The sequence below is a fragment of the Caretta caretta genome, chromosome 19 (assembly GCF_965140235.1).
Source record: "Caretta caretta isolate rCarCar2 chromosome 19, rCarCar1.hap1, whole genome shotgun sequence".
Lineage (NCBI taxonomy): Eukaryota > Metazoa > Chordata > Testudines > Cheloniidae > Caretta > Caretta caretta.
Genome location: NC_134224.1, coordinates 2,922,161 through 2,934,328, shown reverse-complemented (window position 1 = coordinate 2,934,328; position 12,168 = coordinate 2,922,161).

Genomic DNA, 12,168 nt, shown 5'->3' with positions numbered 1-12,168 from the left:
CCCAACGGCTATGGGTCAGCCAGGGCCCTGCTGCCGCAGTGCCACTTGTCAGGAGGGACCTGGAGCCCAGCTCCCTCCTGCCCAGCCTGGCACAGGAGGGGATGATCCCAGCCCACATCCCCTCCCCTCCAGCAGGCTGCAGAGGCCAAGCCGGCTCCTGCTGCCTCCCCCGGGCCCCTCCCAGCAGCCAGGGCTTTTCCTGCTGAGCCCCGTCCCGCTCTGGGACCCGTGCGTCTGCCAGGGGCAGCTTGGTTTCCAGACGGCACTTGCCCCTGGTCCAACGGGGTTAAACAGGGCCGTCTGCGCCATTGTGCCCGTGCCATGCTGTGCTAGGGGTGGGTGGGGCAGGAGTAGTTCCCCTGGGCAGCCTCCGCCTGTGTGGCTGCATAGAGGGGCACTGGCAGGCTACTGGGTCCCACCAGCGCAGGGGCTGGCTGGCTCAGGGACCGGGCAAGGAGCTGTTCCTGCCTGGGTGAGCCCTGCAGGCCAGCCCAGGGCAGGGGAACCAAGAGCTGGCCTCAGCGCCCTTTGTGAAATGAGTTACCAGGCTCAGTCCGGCGGTAGGGGACATGTGGGAGAGGGATGGACACGGGGACTGTGCTGGGGGGAGGTGAACAGTGCAGGGGGAGGATGGAGGATGTGGGGGCAGAGGGCAGGGGGGGTGGATGTGTGGGGGGAGGGGGATGACAAACCACGCTGGCTCCCCCCCTTCCACCTGGCAGCTTGCCCCCCCCCACACACACACACAATGGGCAGGAAGGGATGGGGAGTCCCGCAGCTGCCTGAGGTCAGCAAGCCCCAGCAGGAAGGGGAAAGGGGCCAGGCCGGAACTCAGTCACGGGCCACGTGCACCTCCCCAGAGCCAGGGGGCATGGGAGCTGGGAGTGCCACACCAGGGTAGGGCTGCCCCCAGGGGCTCAGGGCACGGCAGGGATGGATGGGGCTGGCTGTGTGGTCACCAAGACTGGCACGCCCATTCCTGCGATACATAATACACACGTGTGCACCCAGGCACACGCCGCGCACACACGGCTCTCCCTAGCCCCGCCCTCCTTTGATTTCTCTGTGATAGCGGGGGGGGGGCATGCTGGGCGTAGGCAGTTCTGGAGCTGGGCACTGGGTCAGGGGAGACCATTTGGGGCATGCCATGGGGCAGCAGTTTGGCCCCTGGCATGGGGGGGACAATTCATAGCTCTGGCACCCGGTGTGGGCATTCCCCAGCCCCGCTGCCTCCGCGGCTGCTCCCTCTGCAGCTCTGCACCTTACTGAGGCAGCGTCTGAGCGGCAGCAGCTGTGAGCAGGGTCTGGGCTGAGCCACAGGGAGTCAGAACCCGGCTCGCACCAGCCTCAGTCCTGTCTGCAGGGGAAGGATGGAGCAGGGCCCTCCCTATCTCTGCTTGCGGGGCTCAAGCGAGCATGGACCCAGCTCTGCCTTCCACGCAGCAGGGCAATGAAGGGGACCCGGCGCAGCCCTTGCCAAAGGGTTGGGCCTGCCCGGGGTGGGCTCTGTGCCCAGAGCCAATGCTGCTGGCGGGACAATGCCAGGGCGGCACCAAGAGGGTTGCAGCTCTGTGCTCTGCATCCCAGGCGGTGCAGTGCCCTTCCTGGCAGGAGCAGCTGGGACCAGGCAGTGGCCAGCTCCATGGATGCCCCCATCCCCTCTGTGGCAGGCTGCATGTGGGGACAGGTCAGGCCTGCCCCATCTCACACAACACTGGCCTCTGCTCCCTGCCACAGGGACATTCCCAAGGGTGAGGGCTACAGACCCCAGTGCGTGCAGGCATGTGGCTGATCTCTTAGCCCCTGTGACTTTTCTTATGGCTCAGGGCTGGGGTGAGGACGGGGCTCCTTGCCCAGCTGTCCCCAGACTCCTGGGGCTGGGTCCCCACAGGGCTGTACAGTGCCACGCAGGGATCAGCGGCACTGGGGGCCACATGGTGGAGGTAGATGCTGCTCCTGGGATGGAGCCGGCCCTTCTATGGCACTTTCCATCTGAGCGGCCCGGGGTGCTGCCCAGCTCTCTCTGGGCGCTGTCGAAGGCTGCCGAGGGATCCTTCATCTCCCCCACAGAAGTGCAGCTGCCTCTGGGGTGTGCCATGGAAGTTGCTTAATGGCACACGGCAAATGCTGCCCAGCTGGTTGGGGCGGGGAGTGATGCTTGGACAGAGGGCTCAGGGGTGTTGCAGGAGGGGCATGGGGGAGTGTGGGTTGAGGACTGGGTCAGTCTGGCCCTGCAGCCCAAACCTGCTCTCGCCCCAGAGAAACCAGTCAGCCAACCGCACTGCCAGGGCATCTGAGTGCAGCCGGCCACAGAGCTGCCCCTCCTCCAGAGTGACAGGAAATGGGGTGTGTGTGTGGCTGTGACCAGCTGTTTGTGTGACTAGCACTGGGTGTGTGGATGCACCCACAAATGTGGGTGCATGAACGTGTATGCACGTGGGTGCACAAGTGTTTTGGAGGGTCTGTCTCTGGGTGAATTTGTGTGTCTGTGTGTCACTCCCGCCAGCATCTGTTCCGCCAGCAAACTGAAAATAAACCCTGGCATTTCCAGCTGCTGCCTTTGGCTCTGGGGAGTCATACAAGCTGCCTACCTGCTGGGGTCCTTTCCCAGCCTTCCAGGGACAAGGGTGCCCTGGGAGCTTGATGGGCACCGTGGGCTCGAGAAGCAGGTAGAGCCATAGGGCGAAGCAGAGTTCTGAGCCAGGCTCCTGCCATGCCAGCTGCAGGGCAATACTCGGGTACCACCAAACCCCCCTCCCCCCGCACTGGGCCAGTAACACCAGCTCTGGGTACCCTGCCTGAGCTGAATGTGCTGGGAATTCACGCTGGGCAGAGATGCTGAGCCATGGACCCCAGGTGAGCAAAGGCAGGGCAGAGTCACCGAGACTGAGGGCACCGGCCCTGCCGCAGATCCCAAGAGATGCACTGTCCCTGCTGTGCAGGGAGCCGCTCCCCCGGGCGGTGGACAAGGGGTGTCAGGCTGGAGGCCAGCAACGATTGCGAGGTCTGGTGACAAGGAGTAGGGAGCACGCCAGGCTGGATCGGGGCCAAGGAGTAGCCAGGGCCTGCTCTGGGATCCCTCCAGCCCAACTCCAGGCCCTGACAGACATGATCCCCTCCCCCAGCCCTGGAGAAGCCCTGGAGCACTGGGGAACATTCAGCTGGCAATGGCCCAGAGGGAGCAGGTGCCCTTCTCAGGGCAGGGCCGCTGGGCACTGGGCCGGCTCGCCCGCCCGCTGGATGGGGGAGAGCGCCCAGCTCCGAGAGCTGAGGGAGAAGTTGGCGGAGCTAATGTCGTTGCTGTAAGCTTTGCCCAGGAAGGCTGGCACCCTGGCTTCCCGCACAGGCCATGATGAGATCACACCGAGATGCTAATTACAGGTGCCGCCCAGCGTCATCACAGAGGTGGTTGTGTGGCCACGCCGGGGTGGGGTAGGAGCGGCCAGCCCGTCAGCTGGTCCCTTTGTCCCCCACACTCACGGTGAAACTCACACGCCAGGAGTGACTCGGCCTCCCAGCCACCCACAACTGCAACTGGGTGCTCGCCACGGCCCTGACTGAGGCTACGGCAGAGCAGAACCCACAGCAGCAGCCACCCAGTCACTGTTATCTATCCCCATCCACCCCTCTATCTATCCATCCCCATCCACCCCCCTGTCTATCTATCTATCCCCCACACCATCTATCTATCCCCATCCACCCCCCTGTCTATCTATCCCCCACACCATCTATCCATCCCCATACATCCCTCTATCTACCTATCCCCATCTACCCCTCTAGCTATCTATCTATCCTCATCCACCCCCCTGTCTATCTATCCCCCCACACCATCTTATCCATCCCCATACACCCCCCCATCTATCTATCCATCCCCATCCACTCTATCTATCTATCTATCTATCTATCTATCTATCTATCTATCCCCCAGCTCAGGGATGAAAGGGACAGTGATAGCTGTGATGATGGGCTGCACTCCTCAGGTCTGTGCTCAGCACGTGTTCAACTGAAATCACAGCCTCCGGTTGCAGTAACGTACCATGAGCTGGAAGGAGGGAACCACAGGCCGTGGGGGAATTGGAATCTAAGAGGACAGAACTCTGTGTATGGGGGAGAGGTACTGTGCCCTGGGTAGCGAACCAGCAAGCCTGAGACTGTGAGCAAGGAGCCCCCAGTTTCAAGAAGAGGTAGCTTTGCTGTGCCATAAAGCCAGGACAGAACTAGATATTTGTCAGCAGCTCTGGGTGGCTCCGGGATGGAGCTGTTTGCATGTTAGGGGCTCAGCTGGGTGCTGGCTGCAAGAGGAGAGGGACCAGCAGCCCCTAGGCACTGGCAGGCCAAAGCGGGAGAGCCCTAGCGAGTACTTTGCTCGATGATCTCAGCACCGCCTGCTATTTGCCCTGACCTCCTCCCTGTTTGTCTTTGGCTTAGAGCGCAAGGCCAGGGACCAGCCAATGTGCCCAGTTCATCAGGCGGCTCGAGACTTTGCTTCAACGCTTCTGATGAGACAGCACAGCCATAGAGGCAGACTCCTGTGTGTGGGGGCAGTGGGGTTGTCCCTGGGGCATCTGTGGCGAGGCTGGGAGCCACTCCCCCTGATTGCTGAGGGCTAGGGAGGGGAAGAGGCCCTTTGCCCCTGCGCTCCCTCCAGCCCCCCTTTACGGACCTGAGCTGTGTCCCAGGCTCTGGCATGGCCAGCTCCGGTGTCTCAGGAGTGCGTCGGCAGGAGGCGACCAGGAGAGAGCAGAGCTCCATATGAATAAAGCACCGACCACAAAGGCTCTCCCTGAGTGCGTCCCCTGATCCTGCTGGCACACACGGATTGCGTGAGCAAGGACCGCCAGGCTCAGCCCAAAGCCACAACTCAGCGACATGAGTACCCGCAGCCTGGGCTGGCAGCTCGAGCCACCTTGTGTCTGATCTGTTCCCCGAATCCATCCCAATTCGGTGCCTGTCCCGTGGCAGAGCTCGGCCCTTGCAGTGCTCCTGCAGGGGCCTTGCTGGCACGGCACTGGGCCAATTCACAGCAGAGACCCACGGGTCACCCCATCAGCGCATGCTCTCACTGGCTGGCTGGCACCTGGAGGCACGGGGCACCTAGCAACCACTAATTAACAATGGGTGCTGAGCACCTGTGCACCCACCGCATCTCCAGCAGACTGCAGCATTCCAGGGGCCCGGAGCGGGAGCAGCGATCCACCTGCAAAGCTGCCTCTGGGATCATATCCCCATCTTCCCAGTCAGATCCCACTGGGAAACGCAGGGGGGACTTTGCCTATAACCCCTGCACATACCCCCGCCCCCCGCCCAGAGGCAACCACCTCCCAGGTCTCAAGGTCAAGCTGCCTTGTGATTGAGCTCTGCCCGCGGAGCAGAGGAGAATGAGGAACACGCTGTCTCTGCCTTGAGGGCTAGGGGCTCTCTATCGGGCCAGCTTAGCACGTGCAGACACAATCATAATTAACTCATAGATTTTTCCATAAGGATTGGGAGGCTGGTTGCTTCCAGTATCCACAGGAACGAGCAAAAAACCAGTGACTCAATCTGCCGAGGAGCGGTCAATACACACTGAGGTTATTATACAAGCGTATTGACCGTCCTGGGCCGTGGAGGGCTCTGTGTACTTGCTCCTCTTCGCTCTTGCTACACTGTAGTTTTCCACTTGGGCGTTTTCAGAATGACGGTTCCCAGAGTAACCAGAATCCCACTTCTCTGGGGACTGATGCTCCAGAGACCCACAGGCCAGTGGGGCAGAGAACGGTGCAGGAGAAGGGCAGCTTGGGGAACGTGGTTCTTTGTGTCACATCACCACCCGGCCAGGAACAGGGCCAGAAATAACAGGGACAGCCACTGTTCTGGGGAGGATTTAGTGGGTTCTGAAATACTGTCTGGCGAGGAAGTCAGGAGTGCCGGTCCGGTGGCAGATCACACACGGACTGCCAAGGCAGAGGACCCCAGGCTGCCTCATGCACAGGGAAGGGGACCCGGCTGGCCTCACATTGTCTCTGGGGAAAGGGAAAGGTGACAGGGGGGGGGAGGGGGGAGCTGCGTGTATGAATTCTCTGTGAGATTCACAACTCACCCTGCGCTGCCAAGACCACTGGGAAGGGGGAGGGAGCTAGCTGCCTTTGTTGTTACCTCCATGTTGGACTGAAATTCCAAGGGGACGGGTAGAGGGTTGTTAATGTGGGATGCTCCTCTGTTCTAAAACACACATGCCAGGCAGGAGACTGGATCCCATCCAGGGGAACTGGTCTGCCAGGGGAGAAGGCACCGGGCAAGGAAGCCTCCTGGGAGGGTCTGGTGACCATCTGTCGACTTGGATCCAGGAGTCACTGGACCAAGGGACTGAAAGGTTATAAAAGGAAGTGATGGGGCTTAACCCCCATTACCTGCTGGGCAAGGAAAAGAACTCCAATTAGTCATGCCCCACACCTGGGGGGGCTGAGGAACTAACTGCCTCCTGGCCTGAGGAGGGGGAGCTAAGCTGATAAGGAGCTGGGGTGCTCAGCTGAAGAGAGAGGACCTAGGAGGAAGGAAGCTCCCTCTCCCTGAGAAGGCCGGAGTTGGCAGGCTGAGGAAGGCAGTCGGGGCAGACTAACAGCCCCCCAGGAAGCGTGGGGCAGGAGAGAGGATGGGCGCAGGCTAGCCAAGGTCAGAGGAGGCGAGCTGGCGGGAGAAGCTTGTTTCGCAACCCAAGCCACACATTGCAGCAGGAGGACCCTGACTGGCCGGAGGATCCTGACCCCAGCCCAAAGAATGCTCTGGAGTGGGGAGGAAACTGAGGCAGGGAAATGCAGGTAGGGTTTATGATGTTTGCATAGCTCTGTGTATTTCTGGTACTACTAATTAAAGAGCAGCGGTGGTTCAGAGTCTGGTGCAAAGTGCGTGTGAGGCATTGATGCCTACCACATGCCCAGCTGGAGAGGCCGTGCAGCAGGCTCCTGGGTGGGGCTCTGGTATAGAGGGTGTGTATCAGCTCTCGGAGGAGTCTGAGGGACGAGCCCTGGCTCCAGGGGCCCGGCAGTGGACTGCATGGCCACAGCTCTCAGGACGGGGTGCTGGACAGAAGATCTGCACCCCAGGAGTGTGCCCAGAGGCCCTCTCCTAGGAACAGTGCTTGGACTCTGTTCAGACTGCAGAAGCTTAAAACACCCAGGATCCAGAGTCTGGCTCCTCTCCTAGCAGGCCGGTGAGTGGCTAAGAGGGGGTGCTCAGCTGGAACCATGACAGGGAAGCACCCCCATGACCCTTCCATAACACACTCCGCCGTTGCCCAGGCTCCTTATCCCCTGGCATACAGAAGGAGTCTCTGGGTGGGGGGAGTGCATTATGGGGATGCTAAGGGAAGTGGGGCTGGCTGGGGCCCTGAATCCAGAGAGAGGAGCTGGACCAGGCCTGGGGGAGGAGGGAGTGGAAGAGTGAGGCCCTGGGTCAGCAAGAGGTCAGGCAGATGATCCTGTCCTCGGGGCCCGGGGACGCAGAGCGGGTGTGAGCAGCACTGTGACATGCCAGGTCTCCTGCCCCACTCTGATGGGGGCAGCGACAGCCCTAGGCGCGGCTGAGCCTGCATCCAGCAAGGAGCCTGCCCCTGAGGCGGGAGCTGAGCCCATTCCTAGCAGGGAGCAGCTGCTTTACATCCTCCCCCACTATCTGCTTTGATTCCTAGTAGACCCCATGTGAGAGCTGAGCCATCGTGCCTCGAATCCCCCTCCCCCCCCCATTCCTCCCAGCAGCCCCCACTGGCCCAGAAGCTCAGTGTATCCAAGTCAGCCTGGCAGCAGAGAAGGGGGAAGGAAGGACCCCTGCCCCAAGGCTGGCAACCCCCAGGCTGAGGGCGGCTGGAGAATCCCAGAGCACCACCCGATCCCTGTCCCTCTGATTGTGGCTGGGGGAACACAAAGCCCCATCGCAGGGGCAGTTGGGGGGTTACTCTGGAGGTGCAGGGAGGGGTCTCCTTGCTCCCATTGTGTCCCTGAATGACCCCTCCACAGGTGCCATTGCCTCACCAAGCAAAAATGCCTTTGAGAGCTGCCTGGCTGCCTTGTCCATGGCCGCCCACGGGGTCTCTGCTGAGCAGCCCTGTCTGGGCTCTGCTGGGGGTCCCTTGTCTGATGGCATTTGTCATGGCAATGAAAGGGCGTGGGGCTGCCGGAGACCCCCAGCAGGGGAGTGACAACACAGTGGCTCGCTGGGCCACTCAGTCAGGCAGAGCCAGTGGCTGAAGCCAGGGCTGGCTGGGCAAAGGCGGTAGCTATCCAGCCTTTCTTGGTATGTGGGGGAGGGTTCCTCCTTTTGAGCCAGGCTGGGCGCATGGAACAATCCTGCCCTGCTCGGCCTGGAGCTTCTCTGACCCTGTGAGCCACCACTGGGCATTGGAAAGCAGAGTCCCCATCCCGAGTGGCTGCTGTTTGCCCTCCCGAGTCTGCCGTGCCCCTACGTGCCCCAGCCAGCAGGGCATTGGAGCTTTGACTGGTGGGTAGGGGACCGGTTGGTAGCAGGGCCGCTGGGCAATTGCCCCCTGGATATTTGGGGCCGATTTCCCCCTCCTGCTCCGCGTGTCTGCAGGTTTATTCTGAGCGTGATGCCAGCACGTGGTGAGGGAGGGTCCTGTCCCGTTGTTTGTCCTGCTCCTGATGCTGGGAGCACCCCCTGAACCCACCAGCAGGGGCCTGTGTGAGCCCCTTAGCATCTGTCTCCTGCTGTCCCAGGGGCTCTGCGGGGGGCACAGGCTGGCTGGGAGCTGCGCAGCTCCCCCCAGGCTCTGTGCCTGAGCTCCGCACACTCCTGGCACACAGCTGCCCCTCTCCAGGGTCAGGTCGCATGGCTCCCTTCGCTCTAGCTCACGAAAGCTCATGCTCAAATAAATTGGTTAGTCTCTAAGGTGCCACAAGTACTCCTTTTCTCCTTCCATCGTACAGCATTCCCCGGGACAGAGTCAGCCAGGAGAGCGAGGCCAGATGGGGTTCGGGGAAACCTTGGCACTGTGCTGAGCTGGGCGAAAAGTCCCAGGGCTGGGAACGGGGGATGCCAAGTGCTGGGCTCAGGCAGAGCGGAGCTGGCCCTGGGCTAGGAGCTCAGCCTAGGAATCCTCCCCACGACCCACTGCTGCCTCCCTGCCACTCTCCCTCTTCAAGCTACTCCTCAGAGCCAGTGTCTTTATCGCCCTGATGGGCGAGACCAGCCTTGCCAGCGCCAATGTATCAAGGAGCTGAGCCCAGGAAGGACTCCTGGTGAGCACAGGCTGGATGGGCTCTGTCCCGCGCCAGCCTGTCCTGCCGCGTGGGCTGGCTGCGCCCGTGGGTCAGGCTCTGCTGCATCAGGAAGCACTTTATGCCACTGTGACGAAGTGGGACTGTTCTTAATGTTTCCTCTGAATAGTGTGGGGGTGCCTCAGTTTCCCCTAGGCAGTTCTTAAGTATCTAGGGGGTGGAGTAAGGGTGTATGATCCTTGCGGAGCCCTAGAGGGCAGGTGTGTGCAGGGGTCTGGACACAGAGAATGGCCGACACCCTGTTTCCTGGCCACTGATGGCCTGGGCCCTTCCCCCCCTGCAAGGTGAGAGCTGAAGGGTTGGAGAACAAAGGAATCAGGTGACCACCTGGCCCGGGAAAGGAACAAAGCCCAGAGGAGGAGGGGCTGGAGGGGGTTTTCAGTTTGGGGCTGGCTGGGACATGGAGTGAAGTGCAGACGTGGTTGTCTGGCTCACTGCCCCCCAAAATGGACCCAGCTGAGGGGTCCCGTTCTCTGCACCTGCAAGCTCTGTTTTAGACCATGTTCCTGTCGTCTAATAAACCTTCTGTTTTACTGGCTGGCTGAGAGTCACATCTGACTGCGAAGTTGGGGTGCAGGACCCTCTGGCTTCCCCAGGAGCCCCGCCTGAGCGGACTCGCTGGGGGGAAGCGCACGGAGGGGCAGAGGATGCTGAATGCTCCGAGGTCAGACCCAGGAAGGTGGAAGCTGTGTGAGATGCGTGTCCTGAAGACAGGCTGCTCACAGAAAGGCGACTGCCCCAGAGTCCTGACTGGCTTCATGGGGAGCAGTTCCAGAGCATCGCCCAGGGACTCCGTGACAGCCACCTCCTCCTGGTGCTCAGCTTCGTGGCCTCCTCTCCCTCCTATGGCAAAGAGGGCTGGATCTCAGCATGCTCTGGTCTACATGGAGCCAAGGTGGAGTGCCACCCACTGGGATCTGGGGGGCCGATCCTCTGAACGGGCGGCTGCCAGGTGTTCCATTCCCAGCACTCTGGGCGCGGCCCTCCACTTCCTGCTCTTGCCAAACTGGCCCCGGGTGAGCCAGCTCATTGGGGCCACCAGGCTCCCTGGCCCCTGAGTCACTCCTGGCATTCCCAGAGAGGGGAGGGTTTGGGAAACCCGTCTGGCGGTGGGTTGAAACAGCCAGCCTGGCTCTGAGAGCTAGATAGAGAGAATGTGATTTAGATCCAGACAGTGCCCTGCTATGGGGTGCATTTAAAGGCCCCACTCTTCTGGGTGATGGCAGGGTGAGGACAGAAGATTGAATTAGAGGCAAAGTTCCTTATTACTCCTAGCTGATGGGCAGCTAGTTGGCTAAAGGAAGGATGCACTTTGCTGGGCAATGGGCTGATCCCAGAGGCTAGAGACCAGGAAGCCCCATCAGCTCCCTCTCCCGGAAGGGACTGTTCCCTCCAGTCTATTCCTCATTGCAGCTTCTGACCACGGCGGTGAGCATGTGATAATGGTGGTTGAGGCCTCTATGTTTGCAGACCCCTTTGGGTAGCGAAGCCCTGAACCACAGAGCAGGGCCTGTCACACAAACAGGTGCAGCCACCAGCTACTGAGCACTGACCGCCCCACCCCAAGCAGCAGCAGGCCATGTCCCTGCATCCCCGTGCCGGTCACACCATCCGCCTTGCCCAGGCCCCCTTGGGCTGCTTTCCGCATCTTCTCCCAGCTCCTCCCTGCTGCCGGATTCCTGCCCGCACATACGAGTGCTCGCACCAGAGCCCTTCCTTAAACATGCAAATAACACCGGAATTTGCAGTCCCCAGCGAGATGCTGCTAATCCCCCCACAATGCTGCCAGTTGATAATCTAACCTCAAAGAGCCACAGGCAGTTTAGCGGAACAATGTATTGAATCTAACGATTCCCCGGGCCAGGCAAGCGGCCTATTGAGCACCGCCCTACCCCTGCAACACAATCAATAGGCTAATCCCACTGAGCCACTGGCGGCTTCAAAATACAGATTTAAGGGGCTAGTAGGTGGGTTTGTTTTTTTTAATCTTTCACTTTATTCTGCACATTCCTGGCTGGATTCCAGTGAGGGTAATGAGGTTCTGCCAGCAGAACGTAGCGGAGGTGGCTTCTTCTCTAGCCAACTGTTATACAGCGCCATTGGGAGTGTCCACCCACAGCAGTGTGCGTGGGGCCAGCAAAACCTCTGCTCACGTGAGCATCCCTTCCTGGTGCAAACAGCCCTGCCCGAGTCAGAGACAAGCTGTGTGAGACAGGGTGTGCAGGATGGTGCCCACTGAGTCAGGCTTATTGAGCCGGAGCCTCAGCTGGTGCAAATCTGTCACCCCCTTAATGTCAGTGATTTACACCCAACAAGTATCTGACCCCTGGGCTGCAGCAAATGACATGCAGGAGATGCTTCATTAAAGTCCCACCTCCCTCAATGACCCTGCTCCACCCCCCCACCCCCCCCACATCCTGTACTGGTGGCATGGCAGGGCACGGCAGAGCAGAGCCATTGAACTGGAAGGAGACTCTGGGCTCCAAAGCACTTGCCCAGCAAGTGCTAGACTGGGTGTGAGGGGGCCAGCTGGAGAGCCTGGTGATGCTCCCTCTACCTGTTTGAGAGGTGCTCGTGCTGGATTGAACCCTCTCCTCTCCGGTGCAGGCCCAGGCACAGCTGCAGGAGAGACTCTGCTCCTGTTTTAACTTGAGTTAATAACCATGACCAGAAATGTGTCCGGGAGCATCTAGACTAGCATGCAGCATCGTGTTAGCTGCAAACTAATTAAAAGAGCTGAGCACAAGCTCTCGTTTAGGCCCTGCACGTCTTCAGGACCCAACCACCAGCCCCAACAAGGGGGTGGGTGACATTGTGGGGGAGGTTTTAGTCCTGTCCCACTAGTAAGGGGACTGAGACCCATGAAGCTCATTGCATGCAGGGTCCCCCGCCAAACAGC